The sequence below is a fragment of the Anser anser genome (assembly GCF_964211835.1).
Source record: "Anser anser genome assembly, chromosome: 2".
NCBI lineage: Eukaryota > Metazoa > Chordata > Aves > Anseriformes > Anatidae > Anser > Anser anser.
Window position 1 is genome coordinate 141,801,439 of NC_139721.1, and position 26,228 is coordinate 141,827,666.

The following is a 26,228-nucleotide window of genomic DNA, read 5'->3' on the forward strand; positions in this document are numbered from 1 at the left end:
AGGCACCCAGAACCTCTGAAGGAGAACCCGCAGCTGCGAGGCTGTTGCTGACGGCAGTGCCAGCTGGGACTGCGGAGTGGGGAGGGGAAGGGGCAGCACTGCACCCACCCTGCCCTCCCAACAGCACCTGTCTGCCACCCTGAAGTAAAACCCCTGCAGAGCTGCCTGTGACACTCCTAACACTACCATGTTGCTGCTTCCCTTGTTGGATTTGGCACCTAAAAATCAAAAACCAGTTTCTATTGGATTTCAAAAATTAGATTTTCAGGAAATGAGTTAAGGATGGCATGAGAGAGTCCTTAGTGAAGCTGAAGAAGCTATATCGTACTGAAAGAATAGTAAATCATTGTCATTACTGTGAGATGAAGATCAGGTTATTTTTCATGCAGAACAGCTGTATCCAGAACAAAAGCCTCTGAAGCAAGTTAGAGAGGATGTCTGAATCCCATTGCAGATTTTGATTGATTATTTGCCTGCAGTGATCTTCATTCCCCTTTTCCTGCATCACTGCAGTAATGAATAGCAAGGAGATTTGGTGGATGTTAGTTTTGTCCTGAAGCTTGCTCAACCAGCTGCTCTGCAGTTCTGTGTCTAGCAGTGGAAAACGGTACTGTTGGGGCACATCCGTATGCAGCTTTGGTAGAGTTGTTTCAAGGGAGAGGCTTTGAGTCGTGAAGTGGAAATAATTTTGAGGAAGGAAAACTTGACAGTAGTCCCTTCCGAGATGTAAAATATTCTTTAATGTTATTTAACTGTGGGTAAAGTAGAGTGTAGAGAAATTCTTTGTTCTGGGGAAATTCTGTTTGTTCTTTGGAAATGCAAGGAGCTAGACCTTTGCAAACATTTGGATTCCGCTGTCAGTCTATGTATTATGCACTATTTATACATTAGTATAACTCCGATTGTGGTTAATTGTTCAGATTAAGTCTAGTATAAGTTCAATCAGAATTCTTCTCCAGTGCAGCCAACTGCCTCACAGCTCACACTTCATCTTGTTTTACATTTTGCAAGGCATTTGCATAATAAATGTATGGAGTTAAATGTGGTGAATTGAATTTTTTCTTAATCTTACTTGCAGTGCTAACGTTGAGTAGCAGATGTGCCTATTACCTACCATCTGAGCAGCTGAATCAGTCACAGCACGTACACTTCCCACTGTTTTTTATCACTTCTCTTCCTGTTTGTTCTTGTGACTCAGCTTAAAATGAAATAACTGAAACTTTTGATTTAGGTCTCATGCCTTTGTTCAGGAAAAAAAATGTATCTTCAAAAAAACACTGGATCATATAGCTATGATTGCAAAGCACACTTTGGTTCTTTGTCAGAGTTATGCATTTATCATGTTTTATTAACTGGTTCTAAATTTTACCCTTTCCAACACACAAACACATACAAGCCTTGCACTTGCAAGGTTTATATGTCACACACGTGCTTCTCTGTGAGAAGGGGAACCTTCTGTCAAAGCCTGTGTGGATCTTGGGTTTGGGCTCATTAAAAGAATCACCAGTGTCTTATAATAATACCATGTCATGCTATAATAATATAGATTTTTACAGTCTTAATACTTTTTTAATATTTACAAAGGAAAGGATAAATTCCATTCGAGAGTCAATACTGTATTGCAGACCCTCTACTGGTAAAATAGGTGCACATTTCAACATGATTCTTCATATTAAAAGTTAAATAGTCTGCTTAATTAAAATTTAAATCACCCAAGATACTTCAGCATTGAGAAAATCTTTCTGAAGCTGTTGCTGTAATAGTCAAAATAGGAAAAATAAACAAAAAAACAAACAAAAACCACTAACCAACACATATTTTACCCTCCATTTCAATCTAATTCATTCTTTTTGTTGTTGTTACTGTAGCATGTGAGCTAATGAAAACGGAAGACCACTAGTCCTGATAATTGAGCCTGGTCATTCAGGAGGCAATATCTGACATCTGGAACCATTAATATATATTAATTCATTTCAAGTGTTTGCGTTTTAAAAGACACTGTAAAGAGTGCTGTGCTGTATTTATGCTTTGGTTTGTTTCCCAAATCAATCTCTGTCTTAAAACATTTGTCTGTATGAATGGTAGCGAAGGCAGGTAGGCAGATGAACGCATAGGGGCAGAATTTTTTTTTTTTTTTTTTTGCTTCCTGTGCTGGACTGTTCGCCTGGCTTTGGTTCTCTCAAAGAAATGCTAGATATAAAAGTTACGGCATAGCATTCTTAATTTTACCTTTTATTTTTTTAACTTTTGTTTTATTTTATTTAGAAGGAAGTTCCAGTGAGGTATCTGGTATCATATAAAATGTAATCCAGAGCTTGTTCTTAAAACTTGATTTTTTTTTTTTATTATTTTGTAATATATTACATCATAGCAACCATTAGAAGTCACAACTTATTACCAAGTTACATTGTAGTTTATGTGCAAGACTACTTCCTACACTGATTTCCTTTACACCTTCAGGTAGGTCTGTCCATTTCTATCTTTATCTATCTTCAGCAAAAGAGAGACCACGACACCTCTTGCTTGTGGTGAGATGTACTTGTTTGTTTAAAAAAAAAAAAAAAGGGCAAAGGAATGTTGCCATGAGGTTGTAGAAGTGCAGGATATGAAGGAGATGGAGGAGTGCCACGTGAGATAAGGAGCAAGAGAAGCTTCTTTGTGCCGTTTCAGGGAGAGAGGCTTATTGTCCAGTTGCAAGTTAGTGTGGAAATAGGCTGTGTGCATATACTTATTTATTTATTAAATTATTTATTTATCTTAAAAGATGTTTAGATTCAAAATAGCACATTGAGAGCAAAACCACAAAATCATGCCTGTGTGTTTTGTGGGGTTTATGTCAGCTTTACTGTAGGCAATATATTACCAGGAATATATATTTTTTTCTTTTCAAGAGACGTTTGATACTTGATGCAATAGCGCTTTATGGCTTACCAAAGAGGTAGTTTTTCTAACACTTGTCTCAGTAGAAAAACAGTCATGGCGTGGTTCTTATATTTCCAGAAATGAAGTTTACCTCAGTTAAAGAGTTGAGACAAAATGGAAAGAAGTTTCTTCTGTGATCATGCTGTTTGTTGCTTCTTTGCTGAGAATGGCTGTAGATTTAAATCCATCTTTTTTTTTCCTTTTTTCTGTGTGGAATTGACTTTAATGACTCAACATGCTGTGAATATTAAGTAAACATTCATTGTATTGGTTAGTCAACCGAATTGTTTTATGTATTATTAGCACTAGAGTTCTTATTGATTTGATGAATGTCTTTCCTCTGTCCTCATGCTTTTATTTTCTCTTTATGATACTTTTAAAAATGTATGGTAATCTCTTTGGAACCCATGCTTTGCTCTGTTTGAGTTCTGTGAAGTACTTATGGTTGGACTTGGTCTTTTCTAACCTCAATGATTCTATAAAAGCAGACAAGATAAAACTAAGATGGTGTTTAAGGAAATAAAATGGAAAAATATACAATATACATAAAACTTAGGAAAAAAAAAAAAGACAAAGTAAATATTGTCTTTATCTGTTTCCTTCCAGAATGCAGGAGACACTTTAGGCTAACTTTATCATCCCTACTGCTGCTCAGCTTTTACAATTTGTTTGTGAGATATAGCAGGTAGAATAACTTATGAAAGAGATTTGTAGGAAGCACAATTTACTTCAAAAGATTTAAATAAATAATAAATGTACTATTGAGGCTCCTAGTGATGATCAAATCTACACAATGTGACAGAGCACAATATAAATTCTAATAGTACATAATAGTAACATAAACATGTTTGACAATTTCTTCATTCAAGAGAAAACTGTCTCCTCTTTTGTTTGGTGTTGAAATCATTCTGTGCCTATTGTATGTTTGGCAGTAGCTGTATAAAAAGATTTCCTATATTGTGAATGTAGCCAATTGCTACAGCTGTCATTTCCCTTGGTGGGGAAAAAAAAAAAAGCCATCTGAAGGGGAAATGAAAAAACAAACAAACAAAAAAAGACATCAAAAAAAAAAAAGAGCTTCAGGATTTGAATTGTAATTGTGGATTTGTTTTCTCTATTCTTTGTCAAAGTAGCTGGGTACTGAAAAGATAAGCCTGTCATTGAGATTGAAAGTTGCTCTGGTGCTGGAAGGTTGCTATCCTATGGATTAATGCAATGCCAACAACATGACATCTGTGAATGCTGTACCATCTACCCATCTCAATGAGTCACTGCTATGACTGTTCTTGGTTATTCTAAGGCATAGGACTGTGTTGAGAAATGTCTTTTCTTTTCATGAGCAGGGTGGACCTGTTTGCCACTTATGCCTTTAATTTTGCTGAGGGAAGAGACAGCCTGGTGTACAAGACACACCTTCTTTCACCTACCTTACAAAGTTGTCATGCAGTTCAAAATGTGAAAGATGTGCTGGGCTCTTCTCATCTGCTGTTTACCCCACTTGTCTGAAGATCAGGCAGTATATTAATGTATAGATTTTAGCCTATAACTTTGCTTTTGTTCAGTTTTTTCTGCATTTGCTCCATATAACAGGTAGTTGTGTAAAACATGACAGTTTTTATGTTGATTATTAGGGTTCCATTTAGGAACAACAGGTGCATTTTGAAGGAGAAATAGTTGTAAATGCAGAACCAGTTTCAGTTGCTGGTATAAAAAAATTAAGTTAAAAATATTTAAGTTAAAAAGATTTAAATTTTAAAATATTTTAATAATTCCCTTTCTGGATATTATTATTATTATTTTTAATATATCTGATTACTCAAAAATAATCTCATTAGCTTGTTCGGTCGCAGTGGCATGTTATGGACAAACTGGAGAGTCTGGCTAAGCATAAGATGTACAGATTTTCCTGTGTCCTGGCAGCAATGGTCTCTCTTGTAACAGAGTGTCCTAAAAGGAATGAATTATGTCACTGGATGGGAGAATGCAAGATTAATGTAACTACTTGTAGTGACCTGTTAAAACTGTGATGAAGGAAAGTGAATGCTGTAGGCTATAGCTGTTTTTAAAAGCAATACTCTTATAGAAGAGATCATCCTTAAATAAAGATAAAACACTCCTGAAATAGAAACAGTTAGGATTTTTATGCATTGTGAAGAGTAGGTGAGAGACTGGAAGGGATAACGGAACAACTTTTTGCATAAAGATGTGTTCTCTTTTGACTTTTATGAAGCTGTAAATTGGAATACCAGCTCTGCATTCCCAGCACTCATGTATTCTCTAGCAGCGTGAAAGGGTATGATGTACTCACTTTGCAACTTTTTTTAGCTATTTAAGACCAAACTTAGAGGTGTTGAATAGGAATGACATTAGACATTCTGGGGCCTCCCCAGGCCTTCTCCAGGTTCTGCAGGGATAATTTAAACTGAGCAAACTGGGCCATCAGGGGAGCTGCTGGGAGCAGATTTCAGGTCCAGAGACATTCTTTTAGGCTGCGCTACAGAGCCTAGGACTAGGCCAGGCTGTGCGTGGTCAGGGGGAGACGGCTCCTGTCCCCAGCTCTCTGGTAACACTGGTGGCTGCTTCCCAGCCAGGCCAGACTGCTGGAGCATGCAGGAAGGCTCGTATGTTTGTTTTTCTGCAAGCAAGGCCGGGGGAGATTCCCAGCCTTCTCTGTGAAGGAGGCAGCGGGCAGTGGGGAAGCATGGGGCCAGCAGGCAACAATGTCCTGCAGAAAGTTAAGCTACAATACAAATTGCTTAAGTAGGTGAAGTGGAACTAAAAATATATACATTCAGTGATTTAAGAATACAGAAACTAAACATTTCATTAAAGATGAAATGAAAGATTTGGGGTCCTGTTCATGTCAATGTATACAATCTGATTTTTCTTTATTAGAACCCAATTTACCTTCTTCATCTGTGACTGTATGGAGATTATTTAATTGGAGGATATCTTTAAATGTGTGTAATCCTTTTAGTTTTTCATTCTCATTCTTTCTTAGAATAGAGTTGCTGTTTTTCTGTTATTTTAGTTATCGTTTCATGTCTACTGTTATCTGAGTTTCAGGACTCAAAGTGGTATCTACAAGGGAATGCAAAGGTATTAGCAACTCATAGGCACTACAGTTTGTTTCCTATATCATACATGTATTTGCAACTAATAACACAATTTGACTTAATTATACATCTAGGAGAATAAATGCCATAGCTGCAGCATGCTGTGTTTCAAAATAGTGTGCTGTATTAGTTATCATACGTTTATTACATAGGTATGAAATCTGCACTCTCTGTGCTCCTGCTGATCCCTCATTCCTGTCTGTTTGAATTTCTGATTTCTCTGTTATCAAAAGAATATAACATCCAAACATGGAAGCCAGGATTACTCAGTCAGAAGTAATATTGTGCATAGTCTGTTTTAGGAGGCAAAAACTTTCTGACACCACATCAGGTTTAAAGCAAAGTGGGGCTGCAAAGTTTAAAATGTTTTCAAGTGAAATGCTTTGGTACCATCTGAATTTGTCCAGGCAACAAGTAGCTGCAGGAAGTAGAAATTTCATTACTTAATACCCCAGGGATGTCTTATTCGAGTTCACGAGATGTGCCATCTGGAAATTCTTGTTCATTCACATGATGCAGCCTTTTTTGGACACTAAAGAGCTCCAAGGTGCTTGGTTTTAGTTGGTTTGGAAGAGTCCAAATAAAATGGAGAGAAATATTTGAAAGTCTTAAAAAACAAACAAACAAAAAAATGTTCCCATCTGGGTTGCCCTCCATGAAGCTACTCCAAACTTTGCTGCTGCATGTTGCTATTCACCAAGTGCTGCCTCTTTTCTTTCTCCTACTTTTCAACCAGTTATCACTTAAAGTTCATCAGAGGTCACCGGCAGCAGGGTATCTCTCTCTTTCCCCATTTCTTTTTTCTTCACTCAAAACTTTCAGCCACCAGAGGCTGTGGCAGGGTCCCCATGGACTGTGGGACCACTGCCAACCCCAGCTGAGCACGCTCAGCACAGTCATTGTGACACCCTCAAGTAACGCGGGCATCCCTTTTGGGTCTTGTGTCAGGTTGGAGAAGACTTTAATGTTCTGAAGGATGCCAAAATTTTAATAATCAAGTAGGATTTATTTTTCTTATTAAAAAGTATTGTTATCCACTTAGCCTCTAGTTTCTAAGGACTTTTGTCTCAACATTGAGGCTTTTTGTGACTTGTTTTAATGATGGGTGTGTTCATCCCTCAATGTTTCCTACAGAATTTATAGTTTCTTTTTACTTGGCTACTTATTTAAGCAAATCTGTAAGAAATTAATTTTATTGACATTCTCTTCTTCAGTCAACCACTACCAAAACTGGCAAATGAGCTCGGTACTTAATGATGGAAGGAGTCAGGTAGTCATGAATGGTGAAATATGTTTTATTTCTTTAGGACACTGGGCTAGAAGTCTATTATTTTCTTATTTCTGTTTGGTTAGAAACTTGACTTTTGTCAGCAAATAATAAAATAATCTTCATTATGTGCAGAAACTCCACTGACTACTTTTACCTTACTAGATTGTTTGTTTGTTTTAAGGAAAAGTGTGTTTTATACAAGCAGTGATATATATTTATATATTTAAAAAATAATAATTTCTAGTTTAGGAAGAAAGAAATATGATGTTTCACTGAGTAGTCTGAACCTCTTAAGAAATTTGTTTTATGCTGCATTTGAACTCCTCACTTCCTAATGTTATGGTTTGCCTAACAGTTAAAGAAAATTCTGTAGAAATACTTTAGACAGCTATTTTTTAAGAGTCCAGCAAGTTTTTTAATCATTCAGGGAATACTTGAAGTAGGCTTTGGAAGATACTGTAACTACTGTAAAAGGAGTATTTATACACCCGGATATTTATACACCAGGTATTTATACATCAGGTATTTATACACCTGGATCAGATCCCCTGAGCCTTCTCTTTTCCACTCCAAACAGTCCCACCTCTCTTAGCCTCTCCTTGCATGTCAAATGCCCTTCTTCACCTTAATTGCCCTTGGCTAGACTCACTGTGGTGTGGCTCTACCTCTCTTGATGTGGATGTGCTTTGTAGTAAAGACTTGCAAGATTGCACCCTGTTGGAAATGTGGTGAGCTAGCTGAGAGAGTATCTGTCTTTTTGTCTGCTCTAGAAACTGGACTTTCTAAATGTGCTTAGTAGGTGGTGTGTCTTTTGTTCCTCTGGGTCACCCTCCTGCAGTACCCTCTGGAAGCTGCAAGATGTGGTAAGAGAGCTGCAGCAGTTTTGGTTAAAAACTTTACAGTTTGAGCTAGGGTTAAGGTAGGACTCAATGCCAATGTGGTTCTGTCTGTTTATTTTAACCTCTCCTGTGACACAGAAGCTCATAGATTTTATAGATACGTCACTGCAATCAGCAGTTTACTGACATGTTAAGTGACACAGATCTAGGAATGGGAGTGGATGCTACTGGGCAAAAATACATTCCACATCTACTGCGTGTAGTTGGTAACTTTCCAACTGGGCAGTGCAAATTGCTTTGGAATGACTCGTTCTCAGTCTGGTTTATTCTGTTTTCTTTCCTCCTCATTCTGAGTGGGATGGTTTTTATTGACTTTCACTTAGGGGAAAAAAAAAAGAAAACAACAACTAAATAGTGTCAATACTCAGCATTAGCATTAGTTTTTTCCACTTTACTGTAAAGAGTACAATTAAAACTGCCAAGCACCTAATATCTGCAGTAGTTGGCTCCCCTTTGATGCTCACACTCCCTCTTCTCTCTAGTCTCCTGGTCCCTTGATGCAGTGATGCTGTAGCCCCAGTGTCTATTAAAGACTTAGAGCTGGGAACAAGAAGAGGATGTGGTTTGCACTTGACATACTGTTGGCACACAAACACACAGTAAGCCTAGTAAGATTATTATTTTATGAGTGGGTAAATTGTTTAGTACTGTTGTTCACCATACTTCTGCCTTGGAGCTAGCCAAATTTGTCAAAAAAAAAAAAAAAGTCAGGATTCTCTGGATCCTCGGAATACTGCTTGGGCACTTCTTGCTCCTGGCCCATGAATTTCTTGGAAGTGAGAGTATATATTATAATATTGAGAGTAGGTATTTGGAAAGTGATTGCTTAGTAGTTCTACGGCGATTGAGGGACTAGAAAACTTTTCTTTCACATGTTCTTGCGATTCAGATGGAGTTTGCTCTACAGTATATTTGCAGTGAGTTTATGAAACAGTGAGCTTATCATCAGTATATTTCATGTCGCTATTGCCTGTATTTTTGGAATTTAAGTTGAAGCATGAGTCAACAAACAGATGTGCAGAAATAAAGGAGAAAACATAAGAACTATCAAGAAAAGGTTAAAGAAAATGAAGAACTGCAAGAAAAGGTTAAGAAAGTGTCTGTCTTTCTAAAATATTTGCTAGAATTTAATCATATGGAGTGTTTGATTGTGCTGATTTGAAAGGAAGAAAAGCATGCTTATGTTTCTCCTTGAGAAACATAAGGGGTGCTATGTCCTCTACCATCAAAAGATAGCATTAAAAGAGAATTGTCATGCCTGATGTCAAGACACAAGATAGCATATATGTTCATAGGTATTCTTTTCTAAACATAATTTTTTTATTCAATATTTTCATTGTTTCCTAGTGCAGTAATTTCTCCGTGTGTTTCAAAAACATTAGCTAAAAACATTTTGCTTTCAGTATTTTGAGACTTTTTTGGAGATAAATGAAGTAGTTAAATAATATTTACAGATAATCTCATAAAAATAAGTTTATGATTATTGACTTATTATTTCACACAGGTTTTACTTTCTGGGGCATTTTTTTTGATTCACTCTGTATTCAACTATAAAGATGCAAAGTCTAGTTTCTCAAGTTGCATAGTTGCTGGTAATTGTTCTTTGGCCAACTTTGCCACCTAGTGGCTGTAATTAAACAGAACATTACTTCGATTTCTTCAATTAAAAAAAAAAAGTAATATAGCACGGTACTGCTATATTTTTCCCTTTGCATTGAATTTTCTCTCACTTGTGTGTTTGCATAACTTTCTGATGCATCTGAAACAGCTCAAAATATTTATATGAAAATCAACACTTTATTTTCTAATATTTTTAAAAGCTTAGTAAATGAATGACTGCGAGTATAGAGAAGTTTAATACTATACAACTTATGTGGGTGGTTTTTTTTTTGTTTTTTTTTTTTTTTTAGGAAGGAGACTTCTCATAATAGTATCAAAATAAAAATTCTTAGCCCTGTTAAAACCCCACATGAAAAAGACAATTTTAGGTCTACTTTTATATCTACTACAGAATGTTTTTCCTCTAATACCCTTGAAGGATATGTAATATAAATCATCCTTTTTCAGAGACAGCCCCTAAAAAGTGGAGAAAGGAAAAACCTGTGTCAGTAAAGCTTTTGCTTCAGTATGCTTTAAAGATACCCTTGCAGGCTGGTACATCCATGAATGGAGGAATAAAGACTATAAATATTGTATTTTTTTCTCCCCTTCAATGTGCTCCTAGTTCTGATGTAGAACCAGATCAAAGAACAATAAATTACTAGAGCCCTAAATTGCACTTTTGTGTGTTGTTGTACCCTTATTTCTATTAAGATAGAAATTACAATTAAGATAGAAACTCTGCAACAGCTGTCTTCTCAGCATCCTAGTATCCTGTGGTGGCGTACATGCTGTGAGCAACTGCAGTAGACAAGAAGTGGTGGGGCACTGATGAACCCTAAAACCTTTGGGCACTTGTCCAGCTGCCATCTCATCTCTGGGCCACACCAAGCTACGGTCAAGGCAGCTATCCAATTTGTAAATTTAATATAATATTTTTATTTTCTTTCTTTCTATATATATATACGTGTATATGTATATAAGCATAATCCTTTTTTATCTTCATCAAATGTTTGCAGTTGGCTTTGTTTAATACATTTTCTCTAAATTATAAATGAACCGTTGAGGGGAAAACGATTCTTTCAACAAGAAAAAAGCATCTTTATTCCATAATATGGGCATTTTAAATTAACAGAGATATTTAATATTGGAAAATGTTATGACCATGGTTGCAGGAAGCTGTTTTTTATATATGGGTTTCAATCTCTTTGAGGTTCCAAAGGAAAAAAAAAAAAAAAGTTCTTGTTCTCTTAGCAGAAGAGCTACAGAAGCTTGATTTCCTTTTGATATAAGTACTTTTTTTTCTTTTATTTATCCTTATAACAATAATCCTTTCTAGGCAAGGGACAGTAAGCTCTGTTACTGATCAAATTTATATGCATGATGATTGGCCAAACATATAGGCATGACACAGTTTAATTGCCTTGGCACAGCGTGTGATGTTTGTTTATAATTTAAGCTTTTTCTCAATAATTTGGTAATTAACAGGGTTTTGAGTGTTTCTTATTTTATCCATCTTGAAACTTCCACTTTTGAAACCAATTTGAAATTGAATGGTGTGCAGAAACTGATGAGATAGTGAAAGGGAGGAGGATCTGCTAGGTGAAAAGAAAGATCAAGCAATCACATAAAGCTTTGTTCACTAAGAAATGTGAGATAAAAATTTACAGAAAAGGCCATCACACATCTTGATCAAAATATGGCCTAGAGAGCATTCTCCACATAAAAAGAAACTAAAATAGCATAGTCATCTTGCTAATGTTGTCATAATAATACTCAAATTATCAAGGTCAATTTATTAAATTATGTAACTGCTGGGAAACGTTCAATAAATCCCTAAACTAGAGGAATGAGTAAACATAGCAACAGAAAAAAAGGGGGGAGGTCATACAGAATTTGTTTTTAATGAGAAAGAAGCGAGTCCTTGATTTCTGAGTTAAAGATTAAGGAGAGAGATTGTTAGTCTCTGAGGTGCCATTCAAGATGACCTTAACAATGAAGGAGAAAACAAAGATGACTACATGTAGAAGCTGCCAAATGTGTGTTGTTAATGAGATTCCTGATAACATCTGTATCTGCATGGTATGATCTGAACTCCTGGCAGAACATGCCTGAGAATTAGAGTTCTCAGTGGAAACAGTGGGATTGTACACAAATTGAAGGAAAGAAGAGAGGATACCACATAGAAATGTGGTGTGTTCAAATATCTGTCAGACAGGAAAATCTGAAAAGCAGGCTGACAATACAGAAGACGATGAATACAGGTAGAGGATCACAAGAGAAAGCAATCTGGTGAGAACTGGGGTAATGAAGAGATTTAGCATGTGAGGGCACTGGTTAGGATATGAGAAAAGGAACTTCATAAAGCCAACAGCCTGTCCTATGACTACATTCACAACTGTTGTGTTTTGTTAGATGGTAGATCCCTAGCTATTTGCATTTGTATCAGTTTATGGATCTGTTCTTGAATTTGTCTAGTCTCCTGTTCCCTTGGTAGTGTTCTTAGTACTGCCAGTGGTAGCAAAATCCAGAAGTTTATGCTTGCTGTCATAAAAGTATTTTGTTTAACTTTGTTTACTTTGTTACTGATCTAGAAAATTAAAACTATGACATGCTGATTACAATTTGCTGACAGATCTATATGAGGACAACTGCACCTATAGATAGATCATGAGGAATTTGCCTAAAATGAACACTATCCTGGTCTGTATGAAGCTGTCAAGCTACCACACTATCTTGGAGACCTTTTAACATGTTGCAAAATGATCTTGCAAAAATTTCTTTTGCAAAAATTTCAGTTTGTGTTAACTCTCTAGATTAACAGGCACAATAAGAATTTTATGTATTGCTTCTTTCAGAATCAAATATGATAACAACGAAGGACTACATTATTAAAAGATAATTTGATTGCCTTATTAAAAGATAATTTGAAAATTGTTTTTCAGCAATGATGTATGAATACAAGATATAAGCACGAAGGTTTTAAATATTGCTAATTAATACATGCTAACTACCAAAAATAGCATAGTGATCACTAAATTAAAAGATTTCAATCTAAATGTGCTTTGTACGTTTAGTACGCTCAGTGTATATTGAGAAATAGTTGTCTGCAGCTTCAGCAGCTATATAAAAAATAAAAAAAGAAAAGAGCAGTAAAGCTCTGAAGTAAAGCCAGACAACATGAAACCCTTTTAATGAAAATGAAGACTCCTTAGTGCTAATATTCTTTTCCAGAGAAGGGCTGGCAGAGAAGAGGACGTTTATAACATTAATAGAAAGTCAACAACATTCATTTCTGGTGGAAGACAGGAAGGTGGGAGCCATAGCTGGCAAAAGCTCATTGTCAATGATTAAATCAGTAAACTGTTATTTAAGAATGTTAACTGAATACAGAAGCCTCTAACTAGTATTGTATATATTTTTTTTTAATAAAATTTAGTTGCTTAGATTTTTCCTGGATGATACAGATCATATATGTATGATGCAGTAGAGGTTATCCATTTGGAATACCATTAAATAAATAGTTGAGAGAATGGCATTGTGCTTTTCCAAGTGGTGGGAGAGTTTCTGAACATCAACAAAAGTAGATTCTCGGAAAGCCTTGAGACAGTCCAGTACGTGATCAATAATACATCCCATAGAGAAAGATGACACCACTGGAGAGATGCCATGTTATTAAGGTTATTTTCAGCAGTTTCCAAGAACCCTATTTTTCATACTAATCTTTTTTTTGTGTGCAATATATTGCATAATTTGTATCAAACACTTTGTAAAAATATGACTCGGCCTATTTTTGAGAATCTCATACAAGGTTTATAGCTCCAATTTTGTAGGCAAAAGGTTTTGTTTTGTCTTTTTTTGATTTTTGAAGGGGAGGGCCTGCATGTCTTTCTCTACAACTCATAAAACATAGACAAAATCAAGGGTTTCAGAAACATCTTATTCTGCCAAAATGTTAGATGTTTTTGTCACAATTTCTCTGTCACCGTAGACCCATCATACAGTTTTGCGTGGATGCTTAAAATGCTTTATTTATGTATAGCTGACTGACTTAAAATATCTCCAAATGAGTTTCTCTGAAGTGCTACATGGAAAGAATGTTAAATGGTACTGAGTAAATTCATCCATTTAACAACTGGCAAATAAGCCAAAAATCTTTAGCTAAAAATAATATATTATTTCATAAATGCTGACTCTGATGAACTATCTAATGGATCTGAAAAGATTTATACGAATGATTACAGTTAGAAGCAAATTAAACATTTTGATGTGCATTTAAGAATGCTTTCAAGTACTTGAAGTTGTTATGGTGCAACTGAGAAAATCAGACCTAAATATTTGTGTGTATAAATTCTAGGGAGAGAAGCCTTTCTGAGTATCTGTACCACTAAGCTGAGGTCCTAGAAAAACAGCTCACAGTCTCTGGAGTGTCATGGGGATTGAGCAAGGTATGTGAAGACTGGGGGAAAGCAAATTTAACCACAGTGTCCAGGAGGGACAAAAAGTAGGATCTGGGGAGCTACAGGCTGTCTAGCCTCACTTCCATGCCTGTGAAGATGATGGAGCAAATCCTTTTGGTAACCATTACCAAGCATGTGAAGGACAAGTAGGTGACTGGGAGTAGTCAGCATAGATTTATGAAGGGCATATGAGGCTGTACCAACTTTACAGCTTTTAAAAGGAGATGATTGGCTCAGAGGACAAGGGATGTCCTTGTCAAGGACAAGGACACACAGTGGATGTTGTTTATCTCGTTGTTGGCAAAGTTTTCAAGACTGTTTCCAGGTCATCCTCAGAGACAAAATGATGGACTAAATAAGGGCATGCTGAACTGTCAGCCTCAGAGGGTTGTGATTAGCATCAGGAAGTCCAGCCCAGCTGGGAGGGCGGTGCTGTGCCCTAGGAGTTGATCTTGGGGCTAGTACAATTTAATCTTTTCATCGGTGGTATGGATGATGGGGCAGAGTGTACCCTCTGCAATTTTACAGATACTACAAATTTGGGAGGAGTGGCTGATAACACCAGAGGGTTGTGCTGCCATCCAGAGGAACTTTGACAACCTGGAGAACCTCACAGGAACCTCATGAAGTTCAAAAAAATCCTGCATCTGGAAAACAATAGCCCCATGCACCAGTGCAGTCTGGGCTGACCAGATGGCAAGCAGCTTTGCAGAAAAGGTACTGGGGGTGCTGGTGGACTCTAAGTGAACATGAAGCAGCAGTATGTCCTTGCAGCAAATGCCAACAGTCTCCTGGACTGTGTTAGGAAGAGCAGTTCCAGCAGGTCAAGGGGGGTGATTACCTCCATTCTAGTTGGTGCAGGGCAAGACACATCTTTAGTGCTTGGTCCAGTGCTGGGCTCCCCAGGATAAGAGAGAGATGGACCTACTGCAGCAAGTATAGCCAAGGACCACAGATTTGATTAAGAGCTTGAAGCATGTGTCATATGAGGACAGGCTGAGAGCTAGGACTGTTCAGACTTGAGAAAGAGAAGGCTCACGTGGATCTCATCCAGGTGTATGAATACCTGAAGGAAAGAAATAGAGAAGTAAACAAGATGGAACAAGACTCCTCTCAGTGGTGTCCAGGGACAGGACAAGAGGCAACAGGCATAAATTGAAATACAGACAATCCCAATTAAATGTAAGAAAAATATTTTTATTGTGACGGTGGGCAAGCACTGCAACAGGTTTCTGAGAAGAAGGTGTGCAAATTTCTGTCCTTGGATATACTCAAAACCCAACTGGACATGGCCACTAGCTATCTGCTGTAGCTGAGCCTGCTCTGACCAGTGGGTTGGACTTGATGATTTCCAACAGTGCCTTCCCACCTCCACCATTCTGTGATGCTATGGATAAATCGAAATAATAATCTAATGAAACTTTTGAATAAAGGATCCTAAAGGTAGCAGGAGGACAGACAGTCATTTTTCTGTGACTTTTCAACTTTTTTTTTTTTTTTTTAACTCAGAAAAAGTATTCTGTCACTGCTCTCATTGGAATTGATGTGATGCCATTTGAGGTAGTTGGGGCAGCTTGCACTTGCTGGCATTGAACACTTCAGATCCATCTCATTAGCTCTAGGCAGTCACTTGATCAGATTATGGAAAGTCTGGCAGGAGCTCTGAGTGACCACAAGCTGGCAGAGGCCTTATCCAGATAGTGCTGGTTAGCTGAGGAAGCCAATCAAAGTAAATGATAACAATTTTCTGACAGTCTCTTTTTCTTTTCCCACCTTTCAGTTTATATAATATGCAAAATTTAGCACTTGAGGAGAATGCAAATAGCTGTATCACTCATTTAACCTCTAAGGGTTCATTCCTACTCAACCTTTCATGCCAGCATGTTCATTTAATTTCGGTTAAAAACATTTGTCCTTTCCTTCGTGCTGCTTCAATATGTTGGAGAAGCCTTCTCTAGATATTTGAAAATCAGCCTCATGGATTAGTTTAAAACAGTTCTAAATTTCCTTCTTTTTAATGTACAAGTTGTTATATTTAACATCATTGTGTTACTGTTTCTTCCTGCTCCCCAAATGTCTGTACCAGCCTTTTGAATATTTTTTTTATTATCTGCTAACCTCCTTTTTTGGAGGTGCCATCTCTTTGACCTCCGTGTAAAGCCAAAATTATTCACTGAGAATATTAATATTTGTATTGTTTTAATGATAATAGCTAACTAAAAGTTCATTTAAAAACACATATCACAAGAATCCAAAATTAGAAGGTTTGATTTGTTCATAGAGTTATCATTTTCAATGTTAGAGAATGGAAAAAAATATCTTTCACTAGCTTGGTAGTATTTTGTCTTTTAGTGGTGTTTCCCAATTTTTAGTTATTCTGGGATTAGATGTCTTCTTACATCTTCAAGTTAAGGTAGTGTGGAAGTATTATTTTTTTTTTGTGCGTGTATTTTGTTTTTGTTTTTTTAGACAAAGTTAAGAAGTTAAGATTATTATTATTTTGGTTGCAGACTTGCCAAGGATCATAAGATTAGATTGTTGCAGTTTGCCTAAGGACTAAGCTCACCCAGAAAGTATAAGAAGGAAAGTGATAAAAATTGCTGCCTGACTTGTCATCATTAAATAAACACATCATGCAATAAACACTATTTTAAAATTACAGATGTGGTAATGAGAAAGGGGAAGACTATCAGCTGCAGAAGAAAGTAAAATCCTGTGTGTGTGTTGAAGTAAATTTAACAGATAATGTATATGGTATGCTTCTGTATTCACTGCATTGTCTTATGGGAACTGTAAACAAAGTCATATTTGCAGAACATAAAATTTTATTGGGTTTCAATTACAGATAAATTTGACTTGGACATGCTTATGTTCCTTCTATTCCCCAAATATTCCTCCCTCTCCCACCCCTCCATAAAAGGCAACTTAGATTCATGTTGAAAAAAAAAATGTTTTTGGTTATCATCTAAAGTATCGCCATGACAAAGTATTCTAATCATTTGGGAGAAGAAGGGGACAGAGGGGCAACCAAATGATTTTCTTATGTTGAAAGTAGAGATTTTATGATTGGATTATGTAGTATTTTATTCTGAGAATAGATGCACAGTAATTTGAGTAAGAGTTGTGATACTGCTTTTTTAAGGGATGCTTCTGGATTCTCCAGATAGTCATGATGAATTTTAGGAAGAGTTAGAAACATAGATACATTTATCTGCTTCAGAAGCAATTGAAACTTCTAAAAATAATTTCTGCTTTTTCATATTCTTTGCCTTAACAATACAAGAAACATATATGCGAAACCTGTATTATTATTGATAATTTCCAAATAAATTTCACTTAAAAAAAATAAAAATAAAGTGTATAGTATATAAGTGAACTGTGGTTTTCATACTGTTATTAATTTATGTATGGATCTCTCATAAGGGAAGAAAATGATAAATAAAATATAGAGAACAGATTGTTATGTGTATATATACAACTGCTATATTATTCTTTCTAGCTTTAGATTAGTTGCTTTGAACAAGTGATTCTTTTTTATGGTAATGTTCAGTATGTCTTGACTTCCAAATGCCTTTTTCTTCCCAGTATTTGTCAGCATTGCTATATTATTGCTAATGGCTTTGTTAAAATCACTTTAAGCAGTCCTGATCTGAAGAGTTGCATAGTCTGCACTGTTTGTTGGACTGATAAATGGCTTTTGGACTGTGAAATGGTTATGAGAATACTTCCTTATGTGTCTTTGTGAACTACCAACTTCTGTTATCCTTCTAAAAATAACTCATTGGCTATCTGACTGCTTGTTAGGATGTAAAAGAACGCTTAGGTTTGGGTGTATAGATGAGGTCCCTACATCCACAATTTCCTGGTTTTAATTATATTAGTCTGCTTATATATTTTTTAAGATCCTGTGAGCATCTGCATGTCCAGCTGGGATGAGTTAGTAGCCAAACATCTTCCCTAACAATTGTAGCTTTACATCAAAATTACATTGGGCTTAGAGAGGCCAGTCAACCCACTGGTATACATGGGAGCTGCTGGTTGTTAGATGGTCTGGAGAAAAAAAAAAAAAAGAGCCAAAATATGCTAAATATGCATTTGTATCCCCCAAACTGTATAGATACTTAACACTTACTGATTTATTTATTTATTTTTAATTCAGAGAGGGACATAGTACTTGAAAAAGGTACTTGACATTGGCAGGTGTTAATTGAATAAATCAAGTTGTGGCCAGTTTTTTTGGCTTGTAAAAGTTAACTTTTTTAGTTACTTGATTTCAGCATTGAGTCAGAGGACTTCTTTCTCATGTGGGCATATCTTCATTATCTTCAGCTGGAAGAAAACTCCTGACTGTTCAGCTAGCTTAGGTTCCTGATACCATTTTACCTACGTATAGATAACATTCTTGGCATCTTCACTATCAAGCTGGGGGAGCCAAACTAATCTCTGAGAGGCACAACCTTCTTTTCTTTTACTCTTTTGAAGATGCTTAACCCTTTCCTTGGCCATCATGACACAGCCAACATAAAAGTGGAATAGAAATATCACACATTATATGCAATTTTTCCATTGTAGATTTTAATAACAAATTCAGTCATGAAATTCAAATGAAAAGTATATACCTTTAAAAAGTAATATACTGGTCCCCTTTTTAATTATGTTGAGCATATTGTGTATCCTATTTTCCAGCCAAGTGTCAGTGGTGAAAGAGTTAAGTTTGTGTCAGTGTTTAAAAAAAAAAAAAAAGTAAGTGAATCATGTATTCATCTGACCGGAGATGTACAGTTCTGGAGATGTTTGAGACTCTTAGACCACTGCCATAAAGTACTGAAAGATTTAATTTTAAGATATAATATAGCTATTAAGCCTTTTCAGTACTGGAATATTCAGTCACTCCCAGAAGAAGAGTGATGCCTGCCTAAATGATGACCTGTAATCATAAACAGGTTAATTGAATCTGACCTGATTTCAGATGTGTGCCCTTATTGCTTTAAGGATAATAATTTTTCATGATTTTTATATTTTCAAAAACATTATCTCAATTATCCAAGTATTTAATTATCTCTGTTAGTGTTTTAGGAAAAAAAAAAGGTGGTGGGGGGATTGTTAATCACAGTGTATAAGTGTATATTCTGAGTTTTGATCTTCTCTCAAGTTCTTTTTGTATCAGCAGAAGAGCCTGTGCCTCTGATGTGAGTCAGGTAGTAAGGCCACTCAGCAGTCCTGCCTACAATTCATGTGAAACACGTATTGCCAGACAAAGCATCTGACTACTTGGAGGGTGGTTCTGTAGTCCTGAGAATCCAGAGTGAATTAAAGTCTAGACTCCGACATTTTTTCATGCTGTTGGGAAGGGATAAATAACAAATCAGATGTGCCCAAGATAGAACAGAGGTAACACTGAAGCAAGGATGCTTTTCCTAGTCTGTGCATTGGGAAGAAAGCTGTAATAGCAGCAGCAGCAATAACAACAGCAGCAGCGGCAGCAGCAGCAGCAAGAGACCTTCGGAAAGCTGTGTGTTGCAGTAGTCTGAGATATAAAGATCCTGTTACGTCTCTGTCTTTCCTAAGTTCAGAATGGTTGATACAAACCTTACGCCACATGTAGTAAAAGATGTATATGAACTCGGAATTTGCTTTGTAATAACTGGATGCTGAGGAAATAAAGACGTGCCTCTGCTTTTGTTGTTGGGGTTTTTTTCTGCCTCCTTTTTTTTTTTTTTTTAATCATCTGAAAAAGAAGAGCTTGATTTACTCAGAGAAAGTAAGTTTCATCCGTCTTCAAGATAATTTAAAAGGATATCTTGGGAGATGGAGGGTGACTGCTTTTCTACCTGTTTCCTTGCACCTGGGGCTGAAAAGTGAGGAGAGATGGACAGTGTCTCAGAGGAGACAGGAGTGACCGAAGCTTGGTGAAACCATACACTGATTGTTGCCTGCTGTCCTCTTCATGCAGTGCTGTGGGCTGGTGCACCGACGGCGAGTACGGGTTTCCTATGTAAGTTTTTATTTGTATTAGAATGATGCTAACCTGTATGTTCAACTCCTAATATATTAGATGGTGTGGTATGTCTCAGTCAGGTATTTTAATGTATATCTGAGTGACCAATTGGTGCACTAAGCATCTGTGAAATAAGTTTTTACAGCACAGAGACACAAGGATTATTTTCACAGGTATGAGTGTCATCTATTTTTTCAGAACTTGTTCATACAAAGAATTAATTTTATTTCAAAATAACCTAGAAGGGTCAGACTTGTAGTCTGTTAACACTTTGACTTTTTTTGTTGTTTGTTTAATTGTGTATTTTTTCTTTGTAATAGCCTGTGTAAGTGGAGTCATTAGAATAGGTCATCTGTGTTTACCCGTATATGATAACTGAAAATCAATGTAAGTTATAAAGAATGATAGGCTGGCACAAAAAAAAAAAATGTACAAAAGACCATGAGTAACATAAAAATCCTCTTGTGAGGTAGTTCTTTTGAAAAAGAGCAGTAGCACAGTGGCAGAGGTACGGCCTGATGCTTTGCATGGTTTGTTTGCTTTCCAGAACAGGGTATTTCAATACTCTGGTGTGATAAGACTGCTCTGTATTGCAAAATGGCTGTCTCTAATAAATTCCACAAGGAAGGCTAGCGCCAAAGCTTAAGTATTAGTAATGAAAAAGATTGGCTGTTAGCTGAAATATGTCTGAACTATACTCAGCTGACGTGATAATCTCCTAAGTAATTCATTTATGTTTTAACATTCCTTTTCTATTCTGCTATTCAGTTGTCAGATGGATGTGATAAGAAACAGGAGGTTCAAACGATGTGGCTAAGCTGCAAATTGAAATTGCTGAGCATTTGCAACAAGCAGCTTGTAGCATGTTGCACAAGAGCAGTATATCACGAGAAATAGTTCTGTTGTCAGGAGAAATACCCAGTGTGTTTCTCTGTGATATAGAAAGCTCTTATACAAAATGTTTAAAATGACCACAGAACAAGCAAGGTCATAAATAGGTGTGATCTAAATCAAGATTTGCATAGGGGATTGATGGGGAGAGTAAAATTACTGGAAACACTTCTCTCCTGTGGATCATATTTCAGAGATGTAAACAATTGGAAAGGTGAATGTGGCCATAGTAGTTTTGCAGGGCTAATTTGACTTTGGATATATTTTGTTCTTCCTGATGCAACAGTTGATACTGTTCTGCAGAAAACAGGCAGAAGAATGGAGATTAAAATGAGATCTTTGACCAAGAGTAGAACATAAACAGCACAATATTTCACATATAATATGCACAATCCAATGTGTAGTTCATTTTAACAATCAATTCAATATAAAATAAAAAGTTGGATGTTTGTTATACAGCTGCTTATTTCATATATAGCTAGTCCCACTGTTAAGCAGAAATTGAAATGTGAATAAGTTGAAAGCATTTATTTGTTAGTTCTCATGCCAGTGGAGGTTGGGCCATGTGAAAATAATGACATCTTGAGATGCATCACCCATCCTTTCATTTCTGCTTATTACTTTTATTTAGCAGTAGCACCAACCATTATGAATAACATTATCTGGACAGAATAAAATATTTGCCTGTTTGCAAAGTGTGTTTCACAATCTGAAAGCGTCAGAATGCTCATTTGTAAACCAGAATGACATCTACTCATGTTTTGTCTCAGACTAAGCACATTAAACTCCATGAACTCAAAACATCACTTTTTGAATGTTTGTGGGTAATGGGGAGAAACATGCTTGGTGATTCTTATAAAATACTTAGGTTTCTACCTTACTTGTAATACTTGTTGTATAACACTTATTGTGCATATGCTGCTAGGCCTTGGGGGTATTCTGAGTATCTTTAGCACCATTTATTGCTAACTGTATACAGAAATGATACTTTGTCTTGGTTAGGATAAGTGAAATAGAGTTTGCCCTTGATCTTTTTGGTCTTTACGTGAAAGATGACCGCGTTCTCAAATGGCTTAATTACAATGAAGATTATCTCTGTTTTTTGAATCCTTGATTATCCAAACCCGTTATTATTGAATTTTTTGGTGGTCCCCATGGCATTGGGCTAATTGAGGTTATATTGTAAGATTCTTTGGGGATGAAAGCACTGAAATTAAAGTGAGCTAAGATATGACCCTTTTTATTAACGTCTGACTCACTGGGGAAAAACACCAGACTTTTATTCTGGGTTATTAGTTTACAGTTCTTAAGTTGGCTATGGTTGGAGTGGTGAATGATCCAGCTTAGAAGATTTTGGTTTATTTTAGAGGGTGGTTAGGATATTGTACTTTAGGCATTCAGAAATGTATGATCAAGTCTAACAATTGTTTTATGACTAATCCAGCTCTTGCTGGTCCAGACCCTATAAAGTTGTGCAGATTTTGGCTATAATCAATCCCTTTGATTGGCTTTTGGGTCAGAAATAGACAGATCACTGCAATTAATTATGTGGTTTCACGTTGTTTCTTTGGAGGAGCAGCATTATGGTAGGAGGAGATGGTAGTATTCTTACATGGCTCCTTTCTGTGGTCTCCATGTTAGACTAATGCACGAAGAGATTAGTCCTGCACCTGTGTGCAGAGATAAAATTGAAGGCCTGAGTGGAATATATCCATCCTCAACTTTTGTTCATGTTTTGGTGTTGTTGAGTGATGTGCAGACAACACATTAACACGATTAAATCAGTTTTAGGTGTCCCGGGGTGTCCCCTGCTCTTTCTTCAGCTTAGCTCTGTGTACAACCTGCATCCAGATGTTTACAGTCTTTCTGTTCCTGTTCTGACAATTTCTCATTGTGGGTCAATAATCAGGGCATGGGGGAAGCTGTGTTCCATTTAATACTCTGTGGCATAATCTGCAGCTCCTAAAGGCAGGGTGTATCATGTGGACGTTATAGCTGTGTGTAAACACTCAATTCCAGAAATAAAAACTCTTATACTGAACATTTTCATGCTGAAATGTGGAGATAATTCTGAATAACATTTTAACATTATTCTTTTAGTTATGTCTTTGAGGTGGGACAATGACATTTATGTTGGATACCAGGAGGAATTTCTTTACTGAAAGAGTTTTGCAGCTGTAGTTGAAAGAGTTGTGCAGTTGTGCATTTGGAATAGGCTGCTCAGGGAAGTGGTTGAGTCACCAGCCTTGGAGGTCTCCAAGAAATGTGTAAATTTGGAACTAAGTAGCATGGTTTAGTAGTGAACTTCAGTACTAGGTTAAAGGTTGGACTAGATGATCTTAGAGGTCTCTTCCTGTCTGAATGATTCTATGAATCTAAATGGGATCCATTTTAGGTAGTATGGAGGAGCAGTTGCATGGAACTTTTCCAGCAGACAATCTCATCTCCTTCAGGATCGTGGAGTCTAAAACATTAGTACTAATTATATGTTGCCCAAAAATATTTTCACAACTCTCACTGCCAGCATGTTGCTGAGCATCTAACTGCACTGAAGCCTAAAGACTGACTAGTATATTTTAGCTTTCAAACTTTAGTCCAGTCTGTCCATCTGTTGCTCCAGCCTTCAGGAGAAGTTGCAATCTGGTGGAAGTCACTTAAAAATCCTGAGCTGTCTTCAGCACTCAGCTGTTCTCCTTGAATATGTCTAGAAAGACACCATGAAGGCTGTTCAAACGCAGAATCCAAGATGTTTCCTGCACATTTCTGGACAGATCTACTAGTTGTCAAACAATTTGCTTTGCCTTTCTGTACATACTCTCTCCTTTTTCTGCTGTGAGAGTGGTCTTATTTGCAGTGGTGCAACGTACCTGTCCAAAAGGAAAAAAAAAATGCTTATAAGGCAACAAAGAAGTAATTAAGTATAAACTGGCACATGAAAATCCCTGGCACGTGAAAACACTGATAGGTATAGGAGAAGGGTCTGCATACTTTCTTGAAAGGCTCTTCAAAATGGTGAACTTGGAAGTGATGCAATACATAGGTGGAAGTCACCTACTGGATCATATAAGACTGGCAAATCCAAATGCACAGAGCACATTACTATGCTACAAAGCATACCTGCACTGCCTGGGTTCTCAGAGGGCATTTGATGCCACTCTTAGAACTGTACAACAAACAGTAGGGGAGTGTAGTCAGGGATGACCAACATTTTATTCTGGATAGACAAGCCACAGGCTGGACTCCAGTTGTATTTTTAATAACAGCTTAAAATCCTCAGTTTTCTAAACTTCCCAATGTTGTATTTAACACTTATTCAGTAGTAGTTTGAAAAGTAGTAGTTTAAAAACTCATCTTGTTCACTTTTTGATTTGTATTTATTTTTATTTATTTTTTTAGAATTATCAAATGGGATTTTTGCTTAGCTGAAAGGACCATTCAGAATAAGTTTGAGTCAATGTTTTAAAGATTTTTTTTTTATAGAACTAATTTGATGAAGGATGGAGGTGATGTCTGGAAGGCAAATACTCATTACTATGAGTAAAATCCTTTCCAAAGAACTATTACATTTTGATATTAAACCAACCAACCAAAACTAAACAACCTTAAAAAAATGCATTCCAAAACAATATAAACTTTATTGAAAGATTGGAAGTGAAATTTATGATATGGCTTGCACTGTGTGTTTTAGTTTAATGTAATTAAGGAGCTTAGTACAGTTGTGTTTTAAGATGCTTCTTTTCTAATGGTGGGGACTATAATTGGAGAGCGTTCTGCCTGCAGCAGCAGGCAGGATCCAGACAGCAGGCTTTTTGTGCCTGTGTCTGGAGGATATCTTAAACCTCCTGAGGGAATGTTCTCTTTTGGTTTTGTTAGGTTTAGACTAGTGTTTTTTGTCTGTTCCTCTTGATACTGTAATCTTATCCATCTATCACTTAATCATGTTTCTCACCAGACCACTCTTTATCATAGCAGATGCTGTCCTTCTTCCTTTTGTTCACTGCCTCCATATCTCTTCTTCACTGCTGATTTATATATATATATATATATATACATTTTTTTCCAGATTTAACTACTTTTTTTTTTTTTCCTTTTCACCACCACACACTCTCTGTGATTTTGACAAGCAGAAATCTTGCTTCACATTTGCAAAATTTTCTGTTGACGTTAGTCTGAGTCTTGTATTTTCTCTTCCTGGGACTGTGGGACTGCACCTGCCAGGGCTATTCCTGTGACCCTTTGTGCTCCCATACCATCAACCTTAGCCTTCCATCTATCCCTCTTTTCTCTGTTGCTCCTGTAGTGGAAACCACATCTATTCTCAAGCAGAAGTTGCAGGCTATGGCAGTTATTATTATGAAGATTTTCCTCGATGTTTCTTTTCTATGTGTATTACAGAAAGAAAACCAAACTGTTGGGAAGGAGGAAAGGAAGAACAGAAAAATGGTGGTTTTCTGATAGATAATGAGACTGAAGTGACATCTTTTATCATTACCATGGAATATCTACACCTTAAAGGAATTGGCTGGACTAGCAAAAATAGCTTTAGCTTTTTTATGTGATTGGATTGTCTTTGGTTCTGTGTGGGTCTGACTGACATAAAACTTTCTGGGAGCAACTTATAATCTCTGGATTTGAGGGAAAGTGTGCATTTTAAATACCTATTGGAAGTCCTTTTGCTTTTTTTTTTTTTTTTCTGCAGCCTAATTTTCTAATATTTTACTTTGGTAATATGGGAAGAAAACAGTAAATGAATAAATTAGAGTAAACTGGCATGGAAATATTTGAAGGGAAAATTATGTGAACCAAGACTCTGTGTGCCAGTCATTGTATACTAGCCAGAACAAGGACAAACTTTGCACTGCCCAAATTAAATGGAAATAAGTGCCCTTCATAAGTGTGAACCCCAACCCCCCCACCTCCATTAACATAAAGATGTCTGCAAGACCATTACAGTTATGTTGTGGATTATTACTGAAGCTAAACTGTTTTCATTGTAGCTCCAGTTCTTTCAAGTGAAATTTCACACATTTTTTTCAATTAGCTTTTTGTTGTTGTTGTTTTTTAATCTATTTT

General features: G+C 36.5%; 1 protein-coding gene across 14 annotated transcripts in view; it reads left to right on the top strand.

Annotated features, from left to right (window-relative positions):
• Positions 1-26,228, top strand: part of CACNB2 (calcium voltage-gated channel auxiliary subunit beta 2) — a 243,918-nt gene that overhangs the window by 50,154 nt on the left and 167,536 nt on the right. For 2 of the 14 annotated variants that reach the window (XM_083824592.1, XM_083824596.1), the window contains one exon: positions 1-26,228. This exon is cut by the window's left edge; it is cut by the window's right edge and continues 50,145 nt beyond it. The exons of 9 other annotated variants lie outside the window; for them this stretch is intronic. The gene's annotated coding sequence lies outside the window, so the exon portion shown is untranslated. 3 more of the 14 variants (XM_083824595.1, XM_083824594.1, XM_083824593.1) reach the window with 3 other exon arrangements.